The following is a 26036-nucleotide window of genomic DNA, read 5'->3' as shown; positions in this document are numbered from 1 at the left end:
CTCCTGTTAGTATGCTACTTTCAGTTCGATGCAATTGACCCATAGAGTTTTCCCTAATAAGGTCTGAATGAAGCTTAAGCAGAGCCAACCCATTGCTTTTATAACTTCCATTAATCTCCACCCATCTTCCCTCGCTCACTTTTGATCTTTCTAAGCCAAGCATTTAACTGGAGTTCAGCCCAATGATACTGCTGAGAACCAGAGAAAAAAAATATATATATTGTAACGCCCTCGCCTGGTGGTGAGGAGGAAGCGCCCCTAGGCGTGCATAGTACCGCTGGGCATGCTGGGAGTTGTAGCCGGGGAGAGTCTGAGGGTCAGCACGATGACCAGTGGCTGACCCTACCTGTGTAAATAATGTCCTAGTAGTTCTAGTGGCCTGTGTAGTCCTGTAAAAGTATAGTGTGTTGTTAGGTAATTACCACCCTAAAGATGTGTACGTGTTCTGTCAGTCTCCTCATGTGCATGTATATGCTGTGTTTGGTTTTGTGGTTGTTAAAGAATAAAGTTATTGCTTGGTTTGTTAATCGCGTCTCCACTGGTCCTTTGTTCTGAGAAAAACCTGTAAACGCTACATTGGTGTCAGAAGCGGGCAGGATGGACAAATCTTGGCAGACATTAGCCGATTCTGTCAAGTGCTGTCTGACTCTAAAAGAGACAGAACCCATCGGCAGCGCACATAGGGAGCCTGAGCAACTCCTGGGTGCGACAGGTGGCCACAGCCCTTACCAGGGCTATTCAATAGTGGTCCTGCCGGTAGAATTGGGGCGACCTGCTGCTACTCCCGCCCAGTGGATGCCCCAAAGAGAAGATACCCTCCCTGCCAGAGCCGATCAGCGATTCCCACACCCATCAGCGCGGGTGCAACCCGGTCGCTACGACGGGGCAGCGCCTTGGGAAACCTACGAGGTGCAGTTCCAGCTCGCGGCCCGGACGAACAGCTGGTGCCGGGCGGAGATGGCCGGCCACCTGGCGGCGGCGCTGGAAGGAGCGGCCTGCCAGGTGCTCCTGGATGTCCCGGAGGAGGACTGAGGCAAATACGCGGCGCTGGCAGCAGCTCTCCAGCTGCGCTTCGGTGTGGAGGAGGAGCCGGACCTGATGCGGGAGAGGCTGGCCCTGCGGCGCCGCTGACCAAAAGAGCGACTGGGCCCGGTCGCCGCGGATGTCTTGTTCCTCGCCCGCCGAGGATACCCAACTTTTCCCCGGAAGGCGCAGCGGGAGATGGCTCTCCAGGCCTTTCTCAAGGCCCTCTCACACGAGGAGGTGGCGCCATGTGCAGCTGGCCGCGCCGGAATTGCTGGAGCAGGCCTTGGCCCTTGCTACACGGGCTGAGGCCGTGTTCGGGGTGGCTGGAAGCACCAGCAGACGCAGGGCGCCCTGCCAGCAGACCGAGGCAGCGACGGAGGAGTTCAGCAAGGGGGAAGAGAAGCCAGCCCGTGCAGCAACCGCCACGGAACAGCCCCGCATGCTGTTTTGCGACCGCTGCGGGAAGAGGGGGCACCGAGCCCGGTACTGCTGGGCACCCGAACCTCGCACTCCTCGATCGGCGTCGGGAAACTAGAACAAAGCGGCTCAGGGCGGGAATGGCTGCCCGCTCTTGAACACCTCAACCCCCACTCCGGAGAGCGCTTTTAAGATCGGCGCCCCTCACGCCACCGTGGGGCGAGTTGGCTGTAGCCAGGGCCTGTACCTCCACTGCCAAATCGAGGACCAACCCTGCCTGGCCCTGCTTGACACCGGTTCATCGGTAACCCTACTCCGGCCGGGCGTCCTCCCCAACACTGAGGGCACCACCCCCCCAGGATGGGAGGCCTCCGGCCTGCGGCTAAGGACCATGAAGGGACAGCTCGCTGCAGTCCGGGGGAAACAGGTGCTTGCCTTCCGTCTAGGTGCAGCGACGGTCCGCCACCCCTGCTACCTCGCACCCATCCAGGAGGACTGCATTCTGGGGCTGGACGTACTGCAGCGAGTGGGGGCCAGTTTGGACTTGAGCTGGCAGGAGTTGGTGTGGCAGGGGTGACTTCACCTGGTGGAGGGCAGGCCCGGCGAAGGCCGAGGGACGCGGGCTTGCTGGAGCCAGGAGAAAAAGAGGCAGTGGTGGTGGCGGCGGCGGCAGTCACTGGGGCGGATTGGGCCTGCGAGTTGGAGAGAGAGCGTGCCAGATCCTGCCCCTGAGTCACCCGGGGGGCCAGACAAGGCGGCAGTGGCGGGGGCCAAGCGTTGCGTGGAAGCTAGGCGCACCGTTGAGGACCTCTACCAGCGAAGATGCGAGGGCCTCGATTGGGACCAGCGGCAGTGGCTCCAGGCGCTACTCACCCAAAACGATGACCTCTTTGCAGCAAAAGTGACTGAGCCCTCCGTGAGCCTGTGGTCTGCACCAGCTGTACTGGACCGAAAAAAAGACAGCTCATGGAAGTTCTGCGTAAAGTACTGCAAGCAGAATGAGGTCACCCGGAAAGACTCCCACCCCTTGCCGAGGATAGACGATGCCTTGGACTACATCACTGGGTCGACCTGGTTCAGCTCCCTCTGGCTCCTTCTCCCCAGGGCCTCTGGCAGTTTACTGTCATGCCTTTTGGCCTGTGCAATGCCCCGGCGACTTTCGAGAGGCTGATGGAGAGGGTGCTGGCATCGGTCCCGTGGAACCAGTGTGTGCTGTATCTGGACGATTTGCTGGTTCATGCCCGGTGTTTCAACCAGGCCTTGACGAACCTCCAGTTCCAGAACCGTGCTGGCCTGAGGCTCAACCCCCGCAAGTGCGAGCTCCTGCGGCGGGAGGTGACCTTCCTGGGACATGTTGTTGGACCGCGATGGGTGGCTACAGACCCAGGTAAGGTCGCTGCAGTGAGGGGTTGGCTGACTCCCCGCGACGTTGCAGAGCTGCGCAGCTTTCTGGGGTTGGCTTCGTATTACTGGAAGTTCGTCCGGGACTTTGCCAGCATCGCAAGGGCTGCCGTTTCGACTGGGACTCAGGCTGTGAGATAGCGTTCGGCTGGTTACGTGAAGCTTACATGCTGGCCTACCCCGACTCGCGGTTACCGTATGTCCTAGATACTGACGCGAGTAACTCGGAGGTGGGTGCGGTGTTGGCGCAGGAGAGGCCAGATGGAGAGCTTGTAGTTGCCTACTATAGTCGGGCTTTGACTAGGGCTGAACGGAACTACTGCGTGACCCGTCACGAGCTGCTGGTGGTGATGGCAGCGGTCCGCCACTTCAGGCCGTACCTGTTCGGGACCCGGTTCCAGCTGAGGACCGACCATGCATCCCTCACCTGGCTGCTCCACTTTAAGGAGCCGGAGGGGCAGATGGTGCGATGGATAGAGGTCCTGCAGGAATATGACTTCACTGTTGTGCACCGTGCGGGGTCTCACCATCTCAATGCCGACGCTCTCTCGCGGCACCCCTGCGAGGCCGCGGAACGCCACCACTGCGCCCGGCAGGAGCAGCGTGAGGAGGCTGTCCGCACTGTGGCAGAGGCGAGCACCGCGGCCATGGCCCTGGAGGGGCTGCTGGGGGTGGGCCTGCCAGACCTGGCGCAGCGTCAGGCAGCTGATCCTGACGTGGGGCCGGTGCTCCGCTGGAAGGCAGCAGGAGTGCGGCCTATGCAAGAGGAGCTTGCCCCACACCCAAAGTCCGTCGAGTCCCTCTGCGCCCCGTGGGAGGCCTTGGAGGTAAAGGACGGGGTGCTGCGCCAGGGGTGGCGGGTACCCTCCAGTGGCGAGATACGGTGACAGCTGGTGGTGCCACAGTCGCTCCGCGCGGCTGTGCTCAAAGCGGTGCACGGCCAGCCGGGCGTGGGGCATTTCGGCTGTAAAAAAACAGTAGACGAGTAGCGTCTCCGAGGCCATTTTTATTGGGGTCTTTGCCACCGGGACGTGGAGCGGTGTGCATGGCGCAGAAAGGTCCCCTCTCCAACAACACCAGGTAGGGGCTCCTATGGGGCGGGTGTGGGTGGACGTTTTGGGCCGAGGCCAGAAACCGCTATGTCCTGGTAGCAATGGACTATTTCACGAAGTGGCCGGAGGCCTATGCCCTCCTGGACCAGATTGCCCCCACGGTGGCCGATGCACTACTGGAGGGGATGTTTGCCAGGCTGGGGGTGCCGGAGGAGTTACACAGTGACCAGGGGCATATCTTCAAGTCCCAGGTCTTCGCCAGAGTGTGCCAGTGCCTGGGGATCTCTAAGACTCAGACCACCCCGCTGCATCCCCAGAGCGACGGGTCTGTGGAGCGGTTTAATCGGATTCTCGCCACCCAGCTGGCCTCCCTGGTGTCCTGGCATCAACGGGACTGGGACCGCCACCTCCCCCTCGAGCTCTAGGCTTATCCAGGAATCTACCGGGTGTACCCTGGCCTCACTCATGCTGGGCCGGGAAATGCGAACCCTGGTGGACCTGGTCTTCGGCCCGCCGCCCAGAGACGAGTCGGCACCACCAGCTGGACTGGACTACGAGTAGGACCTGCAGCAGAGGATGCGGCGGGTGCACAGCTTTACCCGGACCCATCTGACTCAGGCGGGAGTCCGGCAGAACTACGACCTGCGCTGCAGGGGGCCTGCCTTCCAGCCCTGGGACTTGGTTTGGGTGTACAGCCCGCTCCGCCGCAAAGGCCTCAGCCCTAAGCTGGCGCCTTTGTGGGAGGGGGCCGCTGAGGTCCTCGGGGTGGTAGGCAAGGTCTGCTACCGGGGGAGAGTGATGGTTCTGCACCGAGACCGCCTGGCCCCCTACCGGGACCGGGAGGAGGAGCCCCGCGGGGAGGCTCCGGAGGAGCAGCCAGGGCCAGAGCCGGCCGACAATGGGGTGACCGCGGGCCGCCGGCCACCACCGCTTCGTAACAGCCGCTCACGCAGAGTTCCACAGCCTTTAGCAGAGTATGAGTATAGCCTGAGGGGGGTGTTCGATGTCGGCGGGACGCCAGACGCTTCAGGTGGGGACAGTGTAACCCCCCTGGCCCGGTGGTGAGGAGGAAGTGCACCTAGGCACTCATGGTACCATGTAGCCTTATAAGTGTATAGCCTGTTGTTAAGTAATTACCACCCTAACGATGTGAACATGCTCCATCAGTCTCCTCGTGTGTGTATGTCCTGTGTTTGGTTTTGTGTGGTTTAAAAGAATGAAGCTGTCGCTTGGTTAACTATCACGTCGCCACTTGACCTTTTCCTGAGGGAACCTGAAAACAGTACAATATTATAGCATGAACCCTTGACGATTTTCTTGATACGTTTTATGTGCTCATTTGTATTGTATGTATTTTTGTTGTTCAAATTAAAAGTAAAAGACACAACTTTCCGGATGCGGCTGCTGTAAAAATAAAATGACATCAAGGGTGCTGTACGCAGAGGTCTGAAACCTGCTCCACAGAAGATCTTTATCCAGAGGTGTTAAAGAAGTCGAAATCTCGCCATGAGAGGGGAAGCATCTCAGAAAAAGCAGGTGCAGTCGGTTCCACTGTCATAACGCCACTAAGTCGGGCAACAACAGCAAAACCCACCCGGCTTCCTCCGGGCAAGTAATGAGACAAAGAGACAACACACAGCGGGTAGCGTGGCTGAGCGGTCTAAGGCGCTGGGTTAAGGCTCCAGTCTCTTCGGGGGCGTGGGTTCGAATCCCACCGCTGCCAGGTGCTTCTGTCGAGACCCCCTTTCAGCTGGCTTCAGACGAAAGGGAGGGAACTGCTTTTTGGCAGTCTCTCGAGAAACTAAGCAAAGTGTTTAAAGATACTTTCTCAGCTTGACATCAAGGCACAAAACAAAAACCTTCTTGCGTCCTCTCAACCCAAAAGCGCTTTGCCACTTTTTGCGTTATGCAGGGAACGACGTCTGCCCAGATCACTTTTGTGTCAATGCAAATCGTAGTGTGCCCTCCGTTTTAATTTTGGCTGTGCTGGCGTGCTGCTTCTGTCTGTGAAACTTGAATGTTCTGCTTCTTCACACCAAATCATCGGCGGGGGTTGAGCTTGTTAAATCTTTGCGCATAGCACTCCTTTGGAAGTACTTTGTCCAAGTTCAAAAGCGATCGTGGGATTTACTTCATGCGTGCAAAAAGAATACCTCGCACGACAGATTTAAATGGGGAATGGAGCCTGCTTCTTGCTGTTTTTCCTGTGGTTGCAGTTACAAAGTTGATCGTGCTTTCACATTCTGTTAACAGTATTCACTGGCTGAGCTTTGTCAGTTGGTTCGTAATGGAATCTCTGCTTCGGTTCCAGAAAATTCATCTGTAGTGTGTTTTTTTCCGTGCCCATGGCAGTCTTTTAAAGCTGGTAGTAGTGGCGGCGAAGTTAATTTTTTATCCTCTTTAAAAGAATAAGGACGGGCTGGGACGAGCTCCATTTACCACTCTTTCAGCTAACCGCCGAACTCGCGAACTGATTACAGTGCAGAGCCACAGGCGCCTCGCTTTTCTCCATTCTCTGGGTCAGGGTGAAAAAAAACTTGCTGGTATTAGCTGGCCTGCTGGGAGCACCTCTTCTTCACTGATAAGCAAGATTTGTGTTTCATCTTTCTCAAGCTGTATAGATTTCTTTCAAAACAAGTTGTTCCAGAAAGGAAACGAACACTTGCATTCACCTGAATTAAAAGGCATGGGATTTGCCCGTAAGGATAAATTCTGTACAGTAAGACAGGAAGAAAGGCACCGCTGGGAATCGGACCCAGGATCTCCTGTTTACTAGACAGGCGCTTTAGCCAACTAAGCCACGGTGCCGGCAAAGTGCTGTCCTTTGACAGCCACTTGGACACGTCTCAACTGCTCTGAGACATCTGCGTTCGGTGTGCACCGAGCCTGCTCGCCTTGCAAGTTGCCTCATTTACATGCGATAGCTCCACCACTAAGAGAAAGGATGAGAAATGGCTTTTATCTGGCACTTTTCATGTCAGAGGATCTCAATCTGCTTTCCGTGTACAAGAGGATGTCCAACTCATGTAGCTAAAGACGTAGACGACAGTGCTCCACTGAAATCTTGATCTCACAACCCTCGGCATGACTCCGCTGTGTTCTGCTTTAGACACAGGGGGGAAAAGACTTCTTTCATCACACGTTTTGCACTGTTTACGGTGTTTGCAGTGCTCTTTCTTAAATGAAAACCAGGAATCGGCACCATATGAGGTGAGACTAGATAATATTGGATCAAGAAGCCTCGCCATTCCATGCGTGACGTGAGCAAAGTGTAATTCCTGTCTTTATAGTGTGCTTGTTAGAGACTTAGCTGGCACCCAGAGCGCTTTAAATCCGGGAGTCAGCAGCCCAAGACAACAGAGCTTCCTTCGTCTATGTTTTTTGCGTGAAGGGGGAAACCATGCGTGTGCTGCAAACGATCTTAGTATCGAAGTACCGTCCCACATAACCGATCCGAACAATCTGCTTTACAGAGGAGCACTGCCGGAGCTTATCGTTGGCAAACTGAAGACCAGGCTGACCTCTTCTGTGACTCTTGAACACTGAGTCTCAAGGTTGTGAATTCAAGCTCCACACTGGCGGGAAATTCCATAGGTAATGATCACATTTTCTTGCATGCTAATCAAAAGAAATATTAAGAAACTTTTCCCGATACCAGTTTTTTACAAAAGTAAAGGCACACGGCACATGTGTGCCACATCACGTCCGAGTTTAGTGACAACTACCTCAGAGATTGTAAGCTGGGTAGTTTCAGATCAGATCACTTTTTGTATCAAAGGTTCAAGCAAACCCGAATACTTTTGCAAGAGACATTTCAGAATCCCAGTCAAATCCAGTACGATTGCTGGATCCTTTGAATTCGACTGAACTATAGCACAGATCTGCAGTCCACCATTAGAATACTGTGGGTGTGCTGTATAAGCCATACTGCCCAAAATAGTTCTAAAACAGGAGAAGCATCCTCGTTTAGGAATGTGGTATAAAGTGAAATGGTCTGGGAAGAGTCCTACGTTTGAAAAGTTCAAAATAGACGTAAAGGGGTGTTTACGGACTCTTTCGAAATGTAAGAACAAGCTGTGCGGACCTTATCTTTATTTACCTTGTGTAATCGTTTTTCATAAAGTGTAATTGTATTATAGCATGTGCCCCTGACGATTTTCTTGATACGTTATATGTGCTCTTGTTTGTATTGTATGTAGTTTTGTTGTTCAAATAAAACGTAAAAGACACAACTTTCCGGATGCGGCTGCTGTAAAAATAAAATGACATCAAGGGTGCTGTACGCAGAGGTCTGAAACCTGCTCCACAGAAGATCTTTATCCAGAGGTGTTAAAGAAGTCGAGATCTCGCCATGAGTGGGGAAGCATCTCAGAAAAAGCAGGTGCAGTCGGTTCCACGGTCATAACGCCACTAAGTCGGGCGACAAGAGCAAAACCCACCCGGCTTCCTCCGGGCAAGTAATGAGACAAAGAGACAACACACAGCGGGTAGCGTGGCCGAGCGGTCTAAGGTGCTGGATTAAGGCTCCAGTCTCTTCGGGGGCATGGGTTCGAATCCCACCGCTGCCAGGTGCTTCTGTCGAGACCCCCTTTCAGCTGGCTTCAGACGAAAGGGAGGGAACTGCTTTTTGGCAGTCTCTCGAGAAACTAAGCAAAGTGTTTAAAGATACTTTCTCAGCTTGACATCAAGGCACAAAACAAAAACCTTCTTGCGTCCTCTCAACCCAAAAGCGCTTTGCCACTTTTTGCGTTATGCAGGGAACGACGTCTGCCCAGATCATTTTTGTGTCAATGCAAATCGTAGTGTGCCCTCCGTTTTAATGTTGGCTGTGCTGGCGTGCTGCTTCTGTCTGTGAAACTTGAATGTTCTGCTTCTTCACACCAAATCATCGGCGGGGGTTGAGCTTGTTAAATCTTTGCGCATAGCGCTCCTTTGGAAGTACTTTGTCCACGTTCAAAAGCGATCGTGGGATTTACTTCATGCGTGCAAAAAGCATGCCTCACACAACAGATTTAAATGGGGAATGGAGCCTGCTTCTTGCTGTTTTTCCTGTGGTTGCAGTTACAAAGTTGATCGTGCTTTCACATTCTGATAACAGTATTCACTGGCTGAGCTTTATCAGTTGGTTCGTAAAGGAATCTCTGCTTCGGTTCCAGAAAAGTCATCTGTAGTGTGTTTTTTTCTGTGCCCATGGCAGTCTTTTAAAGCTGGTAATAATGGCGGCGAAGTTAATTTTTTATCCTCTTTAAAAGAATAAGGACGGGCTGGGGCGAGCTCCATTTACCACTCTTTCAGCTAACCGCCGAACTCGCGAACTGATTACACTGCAGAGCCACAGGCGCCTCGCTTTTCTCCATTCTCTGGGTTAGGGTGAAAAAAAAACGTTGCTAGTATTAGCTGGCCTGCTGGGAGTACCTCTTCTTCACTGATAAGCAAGATTTGTGTTTCATCTTTCGCAAGCTGTATAGATTTCTTTCAAAACAAGTTGTTCCAGAAAGGAAACGAACACTTGCATTCATCTGAATTAAAAGGCATGGGATTTGCCCATAAGGATAAATTCTGTACAGTAAGACAGGAAGAAAGGCACCGCTGGGAATCGGACCCAGGATCTCCTGTTTACTAGACAGACGCTTTAGCCAACTAAGCCACAGTGCCGGCAAAGTGCTGTTCTTTGACAGCCACTTGGACACGTCTCAACTGCTCTGAGACATCTGCGTTCGGTGTGCACCGAGCCTGCTCGCCTTGCAAGTTGCCTCATTTACATGCGATAGCTCCACCACTAAGAGAAAGGATGAGAAATGGCTTTTATCTGGCACTTTTCATGTCAGAGGATCTCAATCTGCTTTCCGTGTACAAGAGGATGTCCAACTCATGTAGCTAAAGACATAGACGACAGTGCTCCACTGAAATCTTGATCTCACAACCCTCGGCATGACTCCGCTGTGTTCTGCTTTAGACAAAGGGGGGAAAAGACTTCTTTCATCACACGTTTTGCACTGTTTACGGTGTTTGCAGTGCTCTTTCTTAAATGAAAACCAGGAATCGGCACCATATGAGGTGAGACTAGATAATATTGGAACAAGTAGCCTCGCCATTCCATGCGTGACGTGAGCAAAGTGTAATTCCTGTCTTTATAGTGTCCTTGTTAGAGACTTAGCTGGCACCCAGAGCGCTTTAAATCCGGGAGTCAGCAGCCCAAGACAAGAGAGCTTCCTTTGTCTATGTTTTTTGCGTGAAGGGGGGAAACCATGCGTGTGCTGCAAACGATCTTAGTATCGAAGTGCCGTCCCACATAACCGATCCGAACAATCTGCTTTACAGAGAAGCACTGCCGGAGCTTATCGTTGGCAAACTGAAGACCAGGCCGACCTCTTCTGTGACTCTTGAACACTGAATCTCAAGATTGTGAATTCAAGCTCCACGCTGGCGGGAAATTCCATAGGTAATGATCACATTTTCTTGCATGCTAATCAAAAGAAATATTAAGAAACTTTTCCCGATACCAGTTTTTTACAAAAGTAAAGGCACACGGCACATGTGTGCCACATCATGTCCGAGTTTAGTGACAACTACCTCAGAGATTGTAAGCTGGATAGTTTCAGATCAGATCACTTTTTTTATCAAAGGCTGAAGCAAACCCGTGTAGCGGCAATGCTTGTTAATAAGACAGAATTAAGTGTTGCGGTACTTTCCCAAATGAGGCCTCATCTCTCTGTTCATCTCTGTGGTGCAGCCACAGAGAAACTATTCATGCAGGCTGATTTAAAGATGTTTTCTTTTGATAAGGGACAGCTTCCAAAGGAGGATGCACTTAGCTAAGCCTGGCTATCATGATCAATGGTCATCCATTGGCGCCTATCTGTCTAGGGAGTGCCAGATGGACATCTGGACTGCATTCCTAAGTGTCAGGAGTAAGTGACTCATATCTCACCTTGATCAACCAATCAGGGACTGGTAGGGCCGAGTAACCCACGTAGGACTCTGATGCCCATGGAACTTTCAGCCAATGAACGAGCTGAAGTTCCTCCAGGTAACAACAGGCAACACAGAGGGCCTGAGAGAATTCTGTGAACTTTTTTGGACAATTCAAAGGAGAATTCCAGGGCAAGACGGCCCAGGAGCAGAAGGCTCCCAAGGGAAGGACATTCTCGCAGCGTGCCTCCTGACCATCCTGAGCCTGGACAACCACGGAACGGCCAGTGTGTCTGAGTGCCAGAACTTTCCTTTGTTCTAAGAGTCTAGAGCGGAGGTTGCCAGAGAGTAACCAGAGGATACACCCGACGTTAGCATCAGCAGCAAGCCTCGTGAACAGGTCGGAACTGTGGAATCACTATTCAGAGCTAGCGCTTCATCAGGAACGAACCAGAGCCCGCAGGAGAGCCCGCAGGAGATCTGAATCCCCAAAGATTGGATGAGTATTCAACTTCACTGCATTACAGCTTGAGAATTCAATTGTTATCCCAACCAGTTGATATCAATTTAATTCCTAAGAGTTATGTACTTGTTTTCAGTATCTAATGTAGAAGTTGTAACCAAGTTCACTTTATGAAACGGTCTAAATGAATGATATACTAAACGTATGTCCTCTTGATATATGTAACTCTTTGTAACTGATTGTATATATACCTTTTGTATTCTGATAACCCTCTCAATAAGATCTGTTAGGTTTATATGCATATTCTATGTATTAATAAATGTATCCTCGTGTATTAGTACCCGTGTGTGTGCGTTGTTTGAGTTATATCGCGTGGTTTGATTCTGAGGCCATCAAAAGAATCATTTTGTGATTTACGGCTACAATTAATAAATGTCCCCGTAAATGCCCAAACCCTACAGAACTGGTGCCTTCAGAGAGCACACTACATTTATTGGCGTCCCTGGACTCATTTCAGTCATACCTGGGCTATGATAAGACTGAAATGAGTCAACCAAGCATAATTATTCAATATAAAATGCCGCGGGTTTCATACACGACAATACAGTGTGCTGAAAGCCGAAAGGAAAAAAGTTCCCCTTGCTCTTTAAGCAGTGCTTGATTGTTTTGTGATCTTTTGCGATCTACCGGGTTGATTGCATACTTGATCTTGTGGTTTTCTGTGGTAGAACTGTGATTTCGTACTTAAAAGTAATACTCTTTAAGTTTAACGATGGTTGCTAAAAGGTCTGAATTCGAGTCGCTATTAAGCACTCTCTCTAGCAGCGACAGGTCTGACCACGATCTCCGTCATATCTCCATCAGCGGAGAAGCTAGGAGAATAAACCTCCATTCTCTGAGAGAGCTAGCGAAGGACATGGAGAGAATTGACCCTGCAGTGTCAGAGAATAATATCGAGAGTTATATTCAAGACCTCAGGTATACCCTGCAGTACCTGCCAAACGCTACAGAACAGGAGAAAGTGTTTCTGGTCAGGAAAACTAGCAGCAGAGCTGTACATGAGTGGATGGCTAGGCAGATGAAGAAAGTCTGTGATGACTTTGAAGAGCTGTGTCAAGCACTTATCCGAGAATACAGTGCGTTTATTGACCCGACTGCCGCGATAGCCGCCGTCCTTAACATTAAGCACGAGAGAGCAGAGTCCCCTCGCGAATATTACGAGAGACTTAGAACTTATTTTGCAGGGGGAAATGATGAGGGTTGCGAAGAGAATACACATTTCAAGGGTTTATTCATTGCGAATCTCCACCGGTCAGTCAGAAAGATGATCTTAATGCATACAGATGCACAGACCATGAAAATGACTGATATTAAGAGATTCGTGCAGAAAGCCTGGGAGTATGATGTCCAAAGTCGCTCTGAGCAAAAAGCTGTTAAAGCGACTGTGTTCGCCGTCAGAGCCAGCAGGGTTAACTCCCCCCTGCTTGAAGGAGCACAGGCTCCTGAGCTGGCTAAGCCCCGTTCCAAAGCAGGCACACAGGACCACACCCAGCGTCTAAGTGCCATGAGAACACCGGGGGAGGGAAAGGGCTAGATAAAGCTGAACAAAAGGATTCAGTAGCCGCCCGCCTGGCCAGGCTTGAACAAGTTTTATTAGGACAGAGACAACCGCTCCCCAAGGCTGCCGGAAGCGTGAATGAGCTGATACTCTCCACTGGAGGAGGCGGAGACCCGCCCCCTCTCCCTCCCTCAGTCTGTCTGATTGAGCGGAAGGGTTCCTGCCTGGATGAGGTCAGCCACTCCCAAGCGAGTGCTGACTCCACCCCTGAAGTCACAGAGCAGGCAGTAAAACAGAGAGGAAAAGCAGGAAGCTTTTACCTCAAGGCTTCCATGGGAGATGTCTTACCCAGCGAGACATTGATTGACACTGAGGTTGAAAGGTGTTTGATGTCATACAGCAAGCTCAAACTGGTAGAAAAAGAAAAGGGCATGCGACTCAGAGGAACCTTTGGTGGATCACCAGAAAGGCAAGGTGTAGAAACAGGTGAAGGCTCCTAAGCCTTCTGTACAGAAGGAAAGGGGGGCCAAGAGGCAGAGTTTGTTCACACAGTGCCCACCGAAAACAGAAGCCTATGTGGAGATTCCTTCTGTTCACTCTGGAGAAGAAATACAAATATTTTCTTGTTCCCCGGATATACAGGGAAGTCATGTCCCGGCTGAGGTCACAACAGCCTCCATGCCATAGGAGTGGTGCTCCAAGCAGCCGCCTGATCCACCAGGTGAAGCACACCCCTTTTACATCCCTAAAGAGGAGCAGATCTCCCCACCTGGCGATGAAAAGGAACTTTCCCTGTGCACCCTGGCACCCAAGAGGAAGTGGAAGGGATCCAGATGGCAGGAGAGCAGGTTGGTGATGTAGCCCTCACCCTTAGCCCTGAGAGGTCCTCTATTAGTGAGGATCTGCTTGAGCAGCTGTCACTGGGCCACCCAGTGACCCAGGGAAACTGCAGTCAGGTAACATTATTTCTCACAACTACCAGGTAGTGAGTGAGACCGACCTGATTTTCCTGCCTCAACGGCAGGGTTTCCAACACACCCAGTCCCCCAGAAGGGACAGGGAATGAAAGCCAAGCCGGTTTTCCTACAGCCACCAGCTCAGTCTGTCAGTCTGAGTCTGACCAACAGTGGTTCAGCCAGACTGGAGCTGGATGGTCAAGCCACCCGCCTGCCAGTGCAGAACACGGAAAAGTGGGGTGTCAGAATCCCCGCCTGCACTGACATGGGCCTGGTGGGTGAAAGCGAGTTCGAAGACTGTGAACTGGCTATCTCAGTGCTGGGGCAGCTCCCTGAACCCCTAGCGAGAGAAGGGGGGAGCGAGCAGGTGTCCTACACCGGCCCCCAGCGAACAACTGTAAACATGCCGATAGAGGGATTCCTCAATCAGGAAGTGTGCAGGGTGGACCTGAACAGTGAAAATGGGGTAACAATTCCAGATCACTCAGGTGCTCCAAATGACCACTCAGCCGAGGGTCAGGCGTGCTCCACAGCTGCACCGCCCCCTGCAGGGTTCCTAGAGCATCGGCATGAACAAATCGAAAAAGCAGATACCCTGGAATTGGAGGAGCAGCATCAGCAGCTGCGTCAGATCTCCACAGATTTCCAGGATGTTGGTGCCCAAGATGCCACATGGCATACTGAGAAAGACACCATGTACACGCTGCGCCAGCTTAGAAAGGCAACAGTCACTCAGAAGGAGATGACTGGGATCAGCCACCCTAAAAGACTTTTGGAAGGACTGATTGCTGCCTCCACTGTTGTGCATTTGCTATTTCTGGTAGGTTTGTTTGCTACTGGCACTCTCACCCTGACTGCCCCAAGAAGGCAGGTGTCAGAGATGCCAGAGGGTAGTGACAGACTGTATCAACAGCAGCAAAAGTTGGAAAGCTTAGGGAAAACCCTACAGGCAATTTCCTATGCAACAGGGTTAAACCTTATCCCCCAACCAGTGGACATGATTGCCGGTGTTATACAGTGGGTTAATGCTTGTGTGCAACAGGCCAGAATGTTGACACAAGACCTGTTAAGGGAGCTTAGTGCCACTGTAGCCAGTCTAGCCATGGCACAATTCCCAACCAACTTGATTCCACTCTTCTCAGTAGAGGAGTATGTGACATTAACCACCCCATCGCTCATAGCTCACCCAGAAGGCAATCCAATATTGAATTTGGTTCCTAATCTTGAGATGGGTATGGCTACCAAAGCTATCCATTGGCTGTGTCTAAATGATTCACCAATGAAGGGTGTAAAGCTACTAACGAGCAGAGGGAGGTTAATGAACTCCATGAAGAGCAGGTGGGAAGTAAATGGCTGGTCAGCACATCTCACTTAACTGTCACTATGACTTGTGACAGGCATGATACAGCTACCACAATGCAGCCACCTAACCAACAGTTTCCTGCAAGTTCCCGAGGAGGCCATAGTACAGCATGGTAACTTAACACTGTACGGTCTGGAACCAGACAACATAAGACCAAACTGGAGGTCGTGGATGCCTTCAGGTGCCACACTATTGAATTGGATAGAAATCCAAGTAACACTACGCCCTGAAGAGGTACAGGTAGTTAGTTTGCTTTAATGGAACAAACCTCCAACCCACCCTGGCAGGTGCCCAACACAGGTGTCGTGGTTTATCAGGTAGTTGGGAACAGGAACTGTTGTTATTGTAACACTACTGCCGGGTAGCTGGGTCATGACTGGATGTACTCTGAATGCTGTACTCTTACATCAAGATGTACTCCGGGTAGCATGTCAAAAGAAATGAAGTTACTTCTTCCCAAATATCTGCCTACAGAGGTATCAGATATTGACAGTGAACTTCCCGATGTGTAATGCCTAGACTGAGATGATGTCTCCTACCGTGTTTATACATACTCCAGATGTTATTCATCCTGTTTGTTCCCAATGCTGGTTCCGGTATGAATTCTCGAGGAGTAATGTAGACATTTAAGGTTAATGTTCTAATGACAAGGGACATCACTTAACTGTGTTTTGTTTTGAAGGCAACAACGCCTCAGGACCTTGTGACCTTCAAAAAGGGGGGATATGTAGCGGCAATGCTTATTAATAAGACAGAATTAAGTGTTGCTGTGCTTTCCCAAATGAGGCCCCATCTCTCTCTTTATCTCTGTGGTGCAGCCACAGAGAAGCTATTCATGCAGGCTGATTTAAAGATGTTTTCTTTTGATAAGGGGCAGCTCCCAAATGGGGATGCACTTAGCTACAGATGCAGCCATTCAAAGTGCGCGGTACAGACACGTACCGGAGGTAATTGGCTACGGCGTCGCGCATCGTGACGCAAGATGACGCAGGGTACGGCGGTTCGTGATTGGTTGACCGACAGGGGCACTCGTGGTCCGTTGGTCTGTTGTAGAAAGATTTACAGTAAACGTCTTTACTGTGTCCATTGTAGTATTTAATATTTATATGGAATTTTACCTCTGAAGGGAAATCTTAGTGTCTGAGCATAAAAAGAATAGGAGCATACTGCAACGCGTGTGAAGTCCATAAACGATATTAATTTTGGAACTTAAACATACAGTATATGGCTGGTCTCTGTACTTTAAATAAAAAATACACACCAGTATTCCATTTCTCCCTAAACATTTTAAGCATCAAAGTCTTTAACTAACGTGATACCAGAGTCAACAAGCATACTTTTAGAATTTGATTAAAAGGGAATATAATATGGAATTGCGTATCTCAAGAAATTAATAACGATATAATTATATTCATGTTGCAAAAGAACTGCAGACATAAAAACTCCCTTGCTTTTAACAGAGCGTTCCATAATTTCTAACTCCAAAAATGATTTAAACTGCGACACTTATCATTCACCAAGAGCTCGAAATATCACAAGGATCCTCTAGAGCACAGCAAAGACTGTATTAAAAAAATCGCGTATCTCAAGAAATTAATAAGATATAATTATATTCGTGTACTACGACAGGGCTGTGTAGGGCTGTTTCACCTCTGTCTTCATGTGACTCGATTCAAAAGCCATTTAGCAAAGAGGGGATGAGAAGAGTGACAAACTAGTATACGGTACAGTACTTCAGATCAAAGCATCTTATTAAAAACGTGTTTGCTTTTGTCTGGGTATTTACTTTGTAATCTGTGGTTTACATCTACTGTATTGTTTTGAGATGCCACTTTTAAAGGTGATATGTAAAATAAAGTTTTTTATTATTGTTATAGAGAAACATGATCAGATTTTCCCTGGTTCAGAAAAAAGACGATTAAAATCTGTAATCTTCCAAGAAGTTTCTGCTTTGAGCTAAGACATTAACGAGTACAACCCCCCTCTCTGCGGGAGGGCTGGCTTTGACGAATTAAACCGGTTTCACGGGTATTTTCAATGTAGGAAGTACAGTAGCACAGCACAAAAAAAACAGACATTGTGTGGTACAGCAAGGAGCTCAGTCAATTCAAACAAGTTCAGTTTCAAAAGAACTGCAACGGACATAAAAACTCCCTTGTTTTTAACAGAGCGTTCCATAATTTCTAACTACGAAAATGATTTAAACTGCAACACTTATCATTCACCAAGAGCTCGAAATATCACAAGGATCCTCTAGAGCACAGCAAAGACTGTATTAAAAGAATTGTGTATCTCAAGAAATTAATAAGATATAATAATATTCGTGTAATTCGTATAATTATATAATGCCAGCGAACCCTTGTTTTTATGTCCACTATAACTACGCTGGGCAAACGCCCAGTTCATCTGGCATTTTCTTTTATGCTGGCGGGCATTCTCCTGGTCTGTGTCTTCTAGGATATAATGCCAGCGAACTCTTGTTTTTATGTCCACTATAACAGACAATCTCCTTTGCTTTTAACCATGAAAATGATTGACTTTATTTCCCTCATGGGATCAATAAAAGTATCTATCATCTGTCTAAACTATGGGACAGAATTCTGGGGTCTCCCCATACCAGAGATTATGGTAGGGCTTCAGAATGGTGATTGGCTGACACCATCTGACACCCCTCTGATTGGAGAAAAAAGACGTGCTGGTTTGCTATACATACAGTACTGTACCAGGAAGAGGATTTCTTTCTTTTCGAAACGTGTATTTTAAAAGTTTAAGAAGTAAAAACCTTACAGCGTACACAGATTTCATCATCTTTGTCTTATGCATAATAATGTTCACCGCTCTGTCTAGCAAATTAATAATAAACTTTATTTTATATAGCGTTTTAAATGAATAAGTAATTAGATTGCTCATAAACCTAATCACTAGCTTTTTCTTTTTATTTAGGCTCAGATTTCAACTATAGATTGTATTATTAATAACCATAATAACAACCAACCAACAAAAACAACCATATAAACATAATACCAACCAAAAACATATCATCCTCAAAATCCACCTCGATTTTCAACTTAAAGCAGCTTAAATAATTTTCGTAGGAGGGCTTGGACAGATTCCAAGTGCATTTTTGCAATTTACGTTGCAATTTAGAGCTTTCTGGCAAGAGGAGACACCCAAATTATAATGTAACATGTCACTGTTTGTGCATGAACAAAGTTATACTGCAATTTTCCTTAGATACGCGATTAAAAAAGAAATTTTTTTGAATCCCCGGCGGAACACACTCTATAAGAATCAGCGCTTTTATACAGTATATCGCTTTTAAACACATATATTTAAACACGCATTTACAATTTAAATCAAAACGCGATTCAAATCAATATAAATGTTTATTTTGTAACGCATAGGTGACTATTCATTGTTATTAAAAAGACTTAAATTCAAACATGTTGTGATATTTAGAAATATAAATTTGTTTAGTGCTAGTGAGGTTTTATTTAATCTCTGACCAAGGGAAACGTTTCATTTTTTCAAAGAAATGTTTGTTAAAAAATAAAGTCATAGTTCCATGGGATTCAATCACAGACCATGTGACATGGGACTCAGGAAACTAACACACAGCGCCACCAGATCTGACAATGCTATAAAAACGCTATAAAATAATGTGACTAGGCACAGAAAAAGTTGACAGCACAGTACAATAATAAATGCTGACCATGACTTTAGAAGCATAAATTACCTTACACTCAATTTAAACACAAGCTGTCTTTAGCCCTCTAAGCTGGTTCATACAGAAATGTAGAGATCCAGGCTCAGAACACACAGCTTCATTAGCGAATACATATGCAGGACAACTAGAGAAGACGTTTTACAGTGGATGGATTTTTAGAAACATCCCATCAGTGACATCACTGAAGTCAACTCCTAGGTACTATAACTGTCGTGTGGATAGTTTCACAAGAATCAGACAAAGGTTTAAGCATCGCTTGTTCTAGATAAAACTGCAAAAAAAAACAACAACCCATAATGTACTTCTTTGCGTCTCTGTTTGCCCAAATCATATATTCACAACGTGAAATCTAGAAAATAATATAATGTAACCAAAATCCGCAATATGGAAACAGAACCTGTGTAATTGTTGATAGATGATGTACTCGTAACATTTTTACAAGACGAACTTGATATCTCTAATCAATCCACGGCCACATTGTTAAAAGCAGAGTCCCAGCACAAAACGAAACTAAAACGTATACTGTTTCGCGCTTCTTATTAGTTGCTCAAAAGTAATTTGACCATATGAAATTCATAATATAAACCTAGAAACATATACGTGAGCAGTATTTATGCACTGTAGTATCGGTGTTAAGACATACAGTGCCTTGCGAAAGTATTCGGCCCCCTTAAACTTTTCAACCTTTTGCCACATTTCAGGCTTCAAACATAAAGATATAATTTTTTTATTTTATGTGAAGAATCACCAACAAGTGGGACACAATTGTGAAGTGGAACGAAAACTATTGGATTTTTGAAACTTTTTTAACTAATAAAAAAATGAAAAGTGGGGCGTGCAAAATTATTCGGCCCCCTTGCGTTAATACTTTGTAGAGCCACCTTTTGCTGCGATTACAGCTGCAAGTCGCTTGGGGTATGTCTCTATCAGTTTTGCACATCGAGAGACTGAAATTCTTGCCCATTCTTCCTTGCAAAACAGCTCGAGCTCAGTGAGGTTGGATGGAGAGCGTTTGTGAACAGCAGTTTTCAGCTCTTTCCACAGATTCTCGATTGGATTCAGGTCTGGACTTTGACTTGGCCATTCAAACACCTGGATACGTTTATTTGTGAACCATTCCTTTGTAGAGTTTGCTGTATGTTTGGGATCATTGTCTTGTTGGAAGATAAATCTCCGTCCCAGTTTCAGGTCTTTTGCAGACTCCAACAGGTTTTCATCCAGAATGGTCCTGTATTTGGCTGCATCCATCTTCCCCTCAATTTTAACCATCTTCCCTGTCCCTGCTGAAGAAAAGCAGGCCCAAACCATGATGCTGCCACCACCATGTTTGACAGTGGGGATGGTGTGTTGAGGGTGATGAGCTGTGTTGCTTTTACGCCAAACATATCGTTTTGCATTGTGGCCAAAAAGTTCGATTTTGGTTTCATCTGACCAGAGCACCTTCTTCCACATGTTTGGGGTGTCTCCCAGGTGGCTTGTGGCAAACTTTAGACGAGACTTTTTATGGATATCTTTGAGAAATGGCTTTCTTCTTGCCACTCTTCCATAAAGGCCAGATTTGTGCAGTGTAAGACTGATTGTTGTCCTATGGACAGACTCTCCCACCTCAGCTGTAGTTCTCTGCAGTTCATCCAGAGTGATCATGGGCCTCTTGGCTGCATCTCTGATCAGTCTTCTCCTTGTCTGAGCTGAAAGTTTAGAGGGACGGCCAGGTCTTGGTAGATTTGCAGTGGTCTGATACTCCTTCCATTTCAAGATGATCGCTTGCACAGTGCTCCTTGGGATGTTTGAAGCTTGGGAAATCTTTTTGTATCCAAATCCGGCTTTAAACTTCTCCACAACAGTATTACGGACCTGCCTGGTGTGTTCCTTGGTCTTCATGATGCTCTCTGCGCTTTCAACAGAACCTTGAGACTATCACAGAGCAGGTGCATTTATACAGAGACTTGATTACACACAGGTGGATTCTATTTATCACCATCAGTCATTTAGGACAACATTGGATCATTCAGAGATCCTCGCTGAACTTCTGGAGTGAGTTTGCTGCACTGAAAGTAAAGGGGCCGAATAATTTTGCACGCCCCACTTTTCATTTTTTTATTAGTTAAAAAAGTTTCAAAAATCCAATAGATTTCGTTCCACTTCACAATTGTGTCCCACTTGTTGGTGATTCTTCACATAAAATAAAAAATTTATATCTTTATGTTTGAAGCCTGAAATGTGGCAAAAGGTTGAAAAGTTCAAGGGGGCCGAATACTTTCGCAAGGCACTGTACCTCTCAAATACCGTAAATCAAGTTAAAAATATCTCAAGACCGATTCTGGTCATAATGAAACCATGTTTCGTGTGTGTTTTCTTTAAAGTACCGAGACCAGCCATATACTGTATGTTTATGTTCCAAAATTAATATAGTTTATGGCCTTCACACGCGTTGCAGTATGCTCCTATTCTTTTTATGCTCAGCTACTAACATTTCCCTTCAGTGGTAAAATTAGATATGAATATTCAATACTTAAACGGGCACAGTTAAGACATTAAATATACATATACATACTGTATACAGTACAGTTTTCATACGGTAATATGTTTATGTTCCTAAATCAATCTCTTTTACGAGCATGTGAAAGGCATGGTGAATCGATTCTCAAAAATTACTGTACTTTGCATGATTGGAAACAAATGCGTGATTGCGAAATGCTGTGGTGTTACTTTTACAAAGACGGTCAATGAAAAAAAGAATGTTGACCAGGGCAATACTTTGAGTTTACACTTACAGCTTGTCCAAGGTCATTCATTATTAATACTATTAGTAATATCTTCGTTAAAGACTTTGATGGCCACAGCTCAAACATGAAAGGTTGAGCTTTATTAGCTCCACCTTGCGGAAATTCCGGATACTATTATTTTGCTTGTCGTATTATAGGAGAATTTACGGTAACTCGCGGTATTTAGCTTGCGGTAGACTGCGTACAGCGTACCGCAAAATAATGCGGTATCGCCCGCGCATTTTGAATGGCTGCATCTGTAGGCATGGCTATCTTGATCAATGGTCATCCATTGGCGCCTATCTGTCTAGGTAGTGCCAGATGGACATGTGGACTACATTCCTAAGTGTCAGGAGTAAGTGACTCATATCTCACCTTGATCAACCAATCAGGGACTGGTAGGGCCGAGTAACCCACGTGGGATTCTGATGCCCATGGAACTTTCAGCCAATGAATGAGCTGAACTTCCTCCAGTTAAAAACAGGCAACACAGAGAGCCTGTAGTGAGATTCGGTGGACTTCTGAGACTTTTCTAATGGGAATCCAAAGAGAATTCCAGGACAAGATGGCCCAGGAGCAGAAGGCTCCCAAGGGCAGGACATTCTCGCAGCGTGCCTCCTGACCATCCTGAGCCTGGACAACCACGGAACGGCCAGTGTGTCCAAGTGCCAGAACTTTCCTCTGTTCTAAGAGTCGAGAGCGGAGGTTGACAGAGAGTAACCAAAGGATCCACCCGAGGTTAGCATCAGCAGCAAGCCTCGTGAACAGGTCGGAACTGTGGACAGCTGAATCACTATTCAGAACTAGCGCTTCATGACTTGCTGGGACCCACAGTCATCTCTTCTCCTGTGCACAAACTTTGCTAGTTAAAGCCAACAATAACTAGCCGGTCAGTGAGCATCAGCAGCGCACCGTCACAAGCAGCACAGCACAGCCTGGCACGGAGCCAGAGAGCCCGCAGGAGATCTGAATCCCCAGAGATTGGATGAGTATTCAACTTCAATGCATTACAGCTCAAGAATTCAATTGTTATCCCAACCAGTTGATATCAATTTAATTCATAAGAGTTATGTACTTGTTTTGAGTATCTAATGTAGAGGTTGTAACCAAGTTCAATTACGAAACGGTCTTAATGAATGATATACTGAACGTATGTCCTCTTGATATATGTAACTCTTTGTAACTGAATGAATATATATCTTTTGTATTCTGAAAACCGTCACAATAAGATCTGTTATGTTTACATGCATATTTTATGTATTAATAAATGTATCCTCGTGTATTAGTACCTCTGTGTGTGCGTTGTTTGAGTTATATCGCATGGTTGGATTCTAAGGCCATTAAAAGAATCAATTTCGTGATTTACAGCTACAATTAATAATTGTCCCCTTAAGTGCCCAAATACTACATTAGTATAGTGACAAGTATCCCCGCCTGTCACGTGGGAGACCGGGATTCGATTCCCCGCTGGGGAGTAGCTTTTCTTTTACCTCCTTAGAGAAAGGACTGCCTTTCACTTCTCTGTTTTCTTTGACAGCGTCGTGCACCTTTTCATTGCTCTCGCTTTCAGAGCCTCCGCACGGCACACAACTCGACATCAGGACGCGCATTGAAGTGAAAGCAGGGAGCGCTGCGACATGCACTGTGCAGATCCCGCCACACTAAGAGGTGAGTGGGTCTGTTCGACGCACAAAGAACGGTTTGATAAGCGTCAAAGGCAAGTCATTCCGAGTTGGTAGTTTGTGTTTTCCGTTCAGACACGAAATGCTGAAATGATCTCTCGGCTCCTCGGTTGTCATTTCTGCTCCGTAAAGGAATCACAGCACGCGTCGGCTTCCAGCACGCTGGGTCGGGACACGATGCCGGGTGTCGGAGAGATCGATGTCTTCCTCGTTAGTATAGGACCTGTCACGCGGACCTAACTAAAGTTAGGGGGCCTGTCTGGTGTGTAAAACACTTGGTTTCAGCAGTGTAGCTGTTGTATTTGAAATGCTATTGAGCCATGGAGAAGACCCACCTATCGCACTGTGTTACCTGTAGTGTTATCTTCAGAAAATCATTGCAAAATAAAGAAAGGGGCCACAGCCACAGCAAGGTTGTATGAGGTTCGGGGGCCTGTCTGGTGTGTAAAACACTTGGGTACAGCAGTGTGGCTGTAGTATTTGAAATGCTTTTGAGCCATGAAGATGACCCACCTATCCTAGTGTATTACCTGTAGTGTTATTTTAAAAAAATCATAAAAAATAAAGGTTCCACAACCCAAAACAAAGCTGGGAAAAGTCAGAGGACCTGTTTAGTGTGCAAAACACTTGCAGCATTGTGGGTTCTGTGATTTAAATGCTATTGGTTTGTGAACAGAATACCCCTATCCCAGTGCATTGTGCTATATTAAATAAAAGCATGAGAAAAAGAGATTCAGAATGCAAAGCTGTGTCAGTGTTCTGTGTAAAAAATCGGTTTGAACATCATGGGATCTGTTTTTAATAAGCTGCTGAGTAAAGAATATTTTAATCTTCCTGCTGTCAGTAGTATTTTCAATATAGTTGACCCTTACCTGAACGAAAACAGGGCGTAAAAGAAGGGTTTCAGAAATCAAACAAAGCTTTATTCCCGTGCTTACAGTCTGGGTAATTGGAGACTGTGCTGTTCTGCTTCCTGTGGTCATATACGGGTTTTTCGCATGAAGCCGTATTGAATAGTATTTCTCGCGTTGTGAACGTGTGCACACAGCGGTCCCCCGGGTTCCAGTTCGTGCGTAATTACGCATCGATGAAAAACCGGAGGTTTAAAAAAAGATAATTAGCTCACTGATAGTTTGATGTAAAGTCTGTGGAAATATCCACGAGTCGTGGTCTTTAAAATGCTTTTGGTTTGAAGGTGTTCTGTGCTTCCATTGCGGAGATCTGGACAAAAGAATATTCGTGCTTGGTCAAAAAAATGTCATATAAACGAAAAAGTAAAGGCTGAGAAAGCATCCACAATGTATTTTATACACAAAGCAAGTGTTTTTGTAACTCTAAGAGATTTCGTGAAAGCGCTACAGGCGTGCCAAAATCGTTTTCGAACTTCAAGCTAACTTTACCCTGGTGTTTGCCGTCACCCTGCGAGGGAGAAGAGCCATCAATCACCGAGGCAACCACTGAGACAGTTAACATTAAACACGTGAAATGCGAGATGTTGTGATTTTTTTCCCGCTTAAGGCTTCTATCGTTTCTACTCTAACGAGAAAGAACTCTTTATTAGAAGTGAGATTTTAACAAACGTCTCCAAGGTTAACTACGACCTGAACGCATCGCCTTAGACCACCAGCCATCTTGCCTGTGGTACTTATAATGAAGTATGTATTTTATTTCTTTCTACTCGTTGATAAGAAAAAAAGTGAAATCATGTAATTAGGGATACGTCTTTTTTTCATGGGAAAACTAGCCCGAGCAAATGTAAAGTTTAGAGCAACGCTCAATAAAAATGATCAGAAACAGAAAGCGCTTCTTATGTGGATCAGTATATTCCGAAACCACTGGTTCTGCAGAAGAAATAAGAAAAGCCGAACTCAAAGCACTGTGGTGCCATTACGGGTACTCTGTCTGCAGCTGCTTTAAGATCTACTCACACCGTGTTGCCATTAAGGCTACCTAGTTTAAAAAAATCTTATCGTCACCTTTTTGAACGTGATTATTAGACACCCGTTAAATCTCAACCGAGGTTTCTTGAGAGATCGTTCAGCGAGCGAGTATCAAAAACCTACGTCGCTTCCAACCTCTGCTGTCACTGTAAACTCGGACATGATGTTCTGCAGATGTGCAGTGTGCCTTTCCTCTTGTCGTATTCAAGAGTACTCACTGTGTGAGCTCCTCACTGCGTGTTCTGTACTCTACTGTGATTTAATTTAGATGATTACGTGGAGTAGAGTGACAAGATCTACTTGAACATTTTCGGTTTGTGAAACGAAACACTAAATACACTACTGTAAATACAAGTAATGGACATTTAAAATAACCACAGTACAGCTAGAAGAGTGAAAGATAAAAGACTACTTAGAATGACATTCACAATAGACTTAGGAACGGCACAATCGCCCGAACAGGGACTTGAACCCTGGGCCCTCAGATTAAAAGTCTGATGCTCTACCGACTGAGCTATCCGGGCCCTGAAAGAAATTCAACACTGTCGGGATCCTCGCAAGTCACGTGTCTCTTGTGCCGAAGAGTAGTCATACTTGACCCGTCTGGAATGACCACTGACAGAAGTAGAATGAGTAAGAAATACAGCATGACATGGGTAGTTAAGGGGCTCCCACAACCCATCTTTCCTCACATTACTGTTTTTTTTCAATAGCATTTTGACCTTTTTTCACATTTAATAAAATCTTTTAATCAACAACATTAAAAAGAAAACA

At 46.9% G+C, this 26036-nt stretch overlaps 4 non-coding genes and 1 pseudogene across 4 annotated transcripts; 2 read left to right on the top strand and 3 right to left on the bottom strand.

Moving 5' to 3' along the window:
- Positions 1 to 3035: 3035 nt before the first annotated feature.
- On the bottom strand, positions 3036 to 3848 carry LOC148638103 (uncharacterized; annotated as a pseudogene).
- Positions 3849 to 5537: 1689 nt separating this feature from the next.
- Positions 5538 to 5619, top strand: trnal-aag (transfer RNA leucine (anticodon AAG)). Its single transcript has one exon. It is a non-coding gene; the product is annotated as a tRNA-Leu (tRNA).
- A 1011-nt stretch (positions 5620 to 6630) lies between these two features.
- On the bottom strand, positions 6631 to 6704 carry trnat-agu (transfer RNA threonine (anticodon AGU)). Its single transcript has one exon. It is a non-coding gene; the product is annotated as a tRNA-Thr (tRNA).
- Positions 6705 to 8382: 1678 nt separating this feature from the next.
- trnal-aag (transfer RNA leucine (anticodon AAG)) lies at positions 8383 to 8464 on the top strand. Its single transcript has one exon. It is a non-coding gene; the product is annotated as a tRNA-Leu (tRNA).
- A 17249-nt stretch (positions 8465 to 25713) lies between these two features.
- Positions 25714 to 25786, bottom strand: trnak-uuu (transfer RNA lysine (anticodon UUU)). The gene has a single exon. It is a non-coding gene; the product is annotated as a tRNA-Lys (tRNA).
- Between the last annotated feature and the right edge of the window lie 250 nt (positions 25787 to 26036).

This window comes from Lepisosteus platostomus (genome assembly GCF_059453375.1).
Source record: "Lepisosteus platostomus isolate fLepPlt1 chromosome 5 unlocalized genomic scaffold, fLepPlt1.hap1 SUPER_5_unloc_4, whole genome shotgun sequence".
Lineage (NCBI taxonomy): Eukaryota > Metazoa > Chordata > Actinopteri > Semionotiformes > Lepisosteidae > Lepisosteus > Lepisosteus platostomus.
The sequence above is the reverse complement of the archived record's forward strand: the minus strand, read 5'-3'. Positions and strand labels throughout refer to the sequence as shown.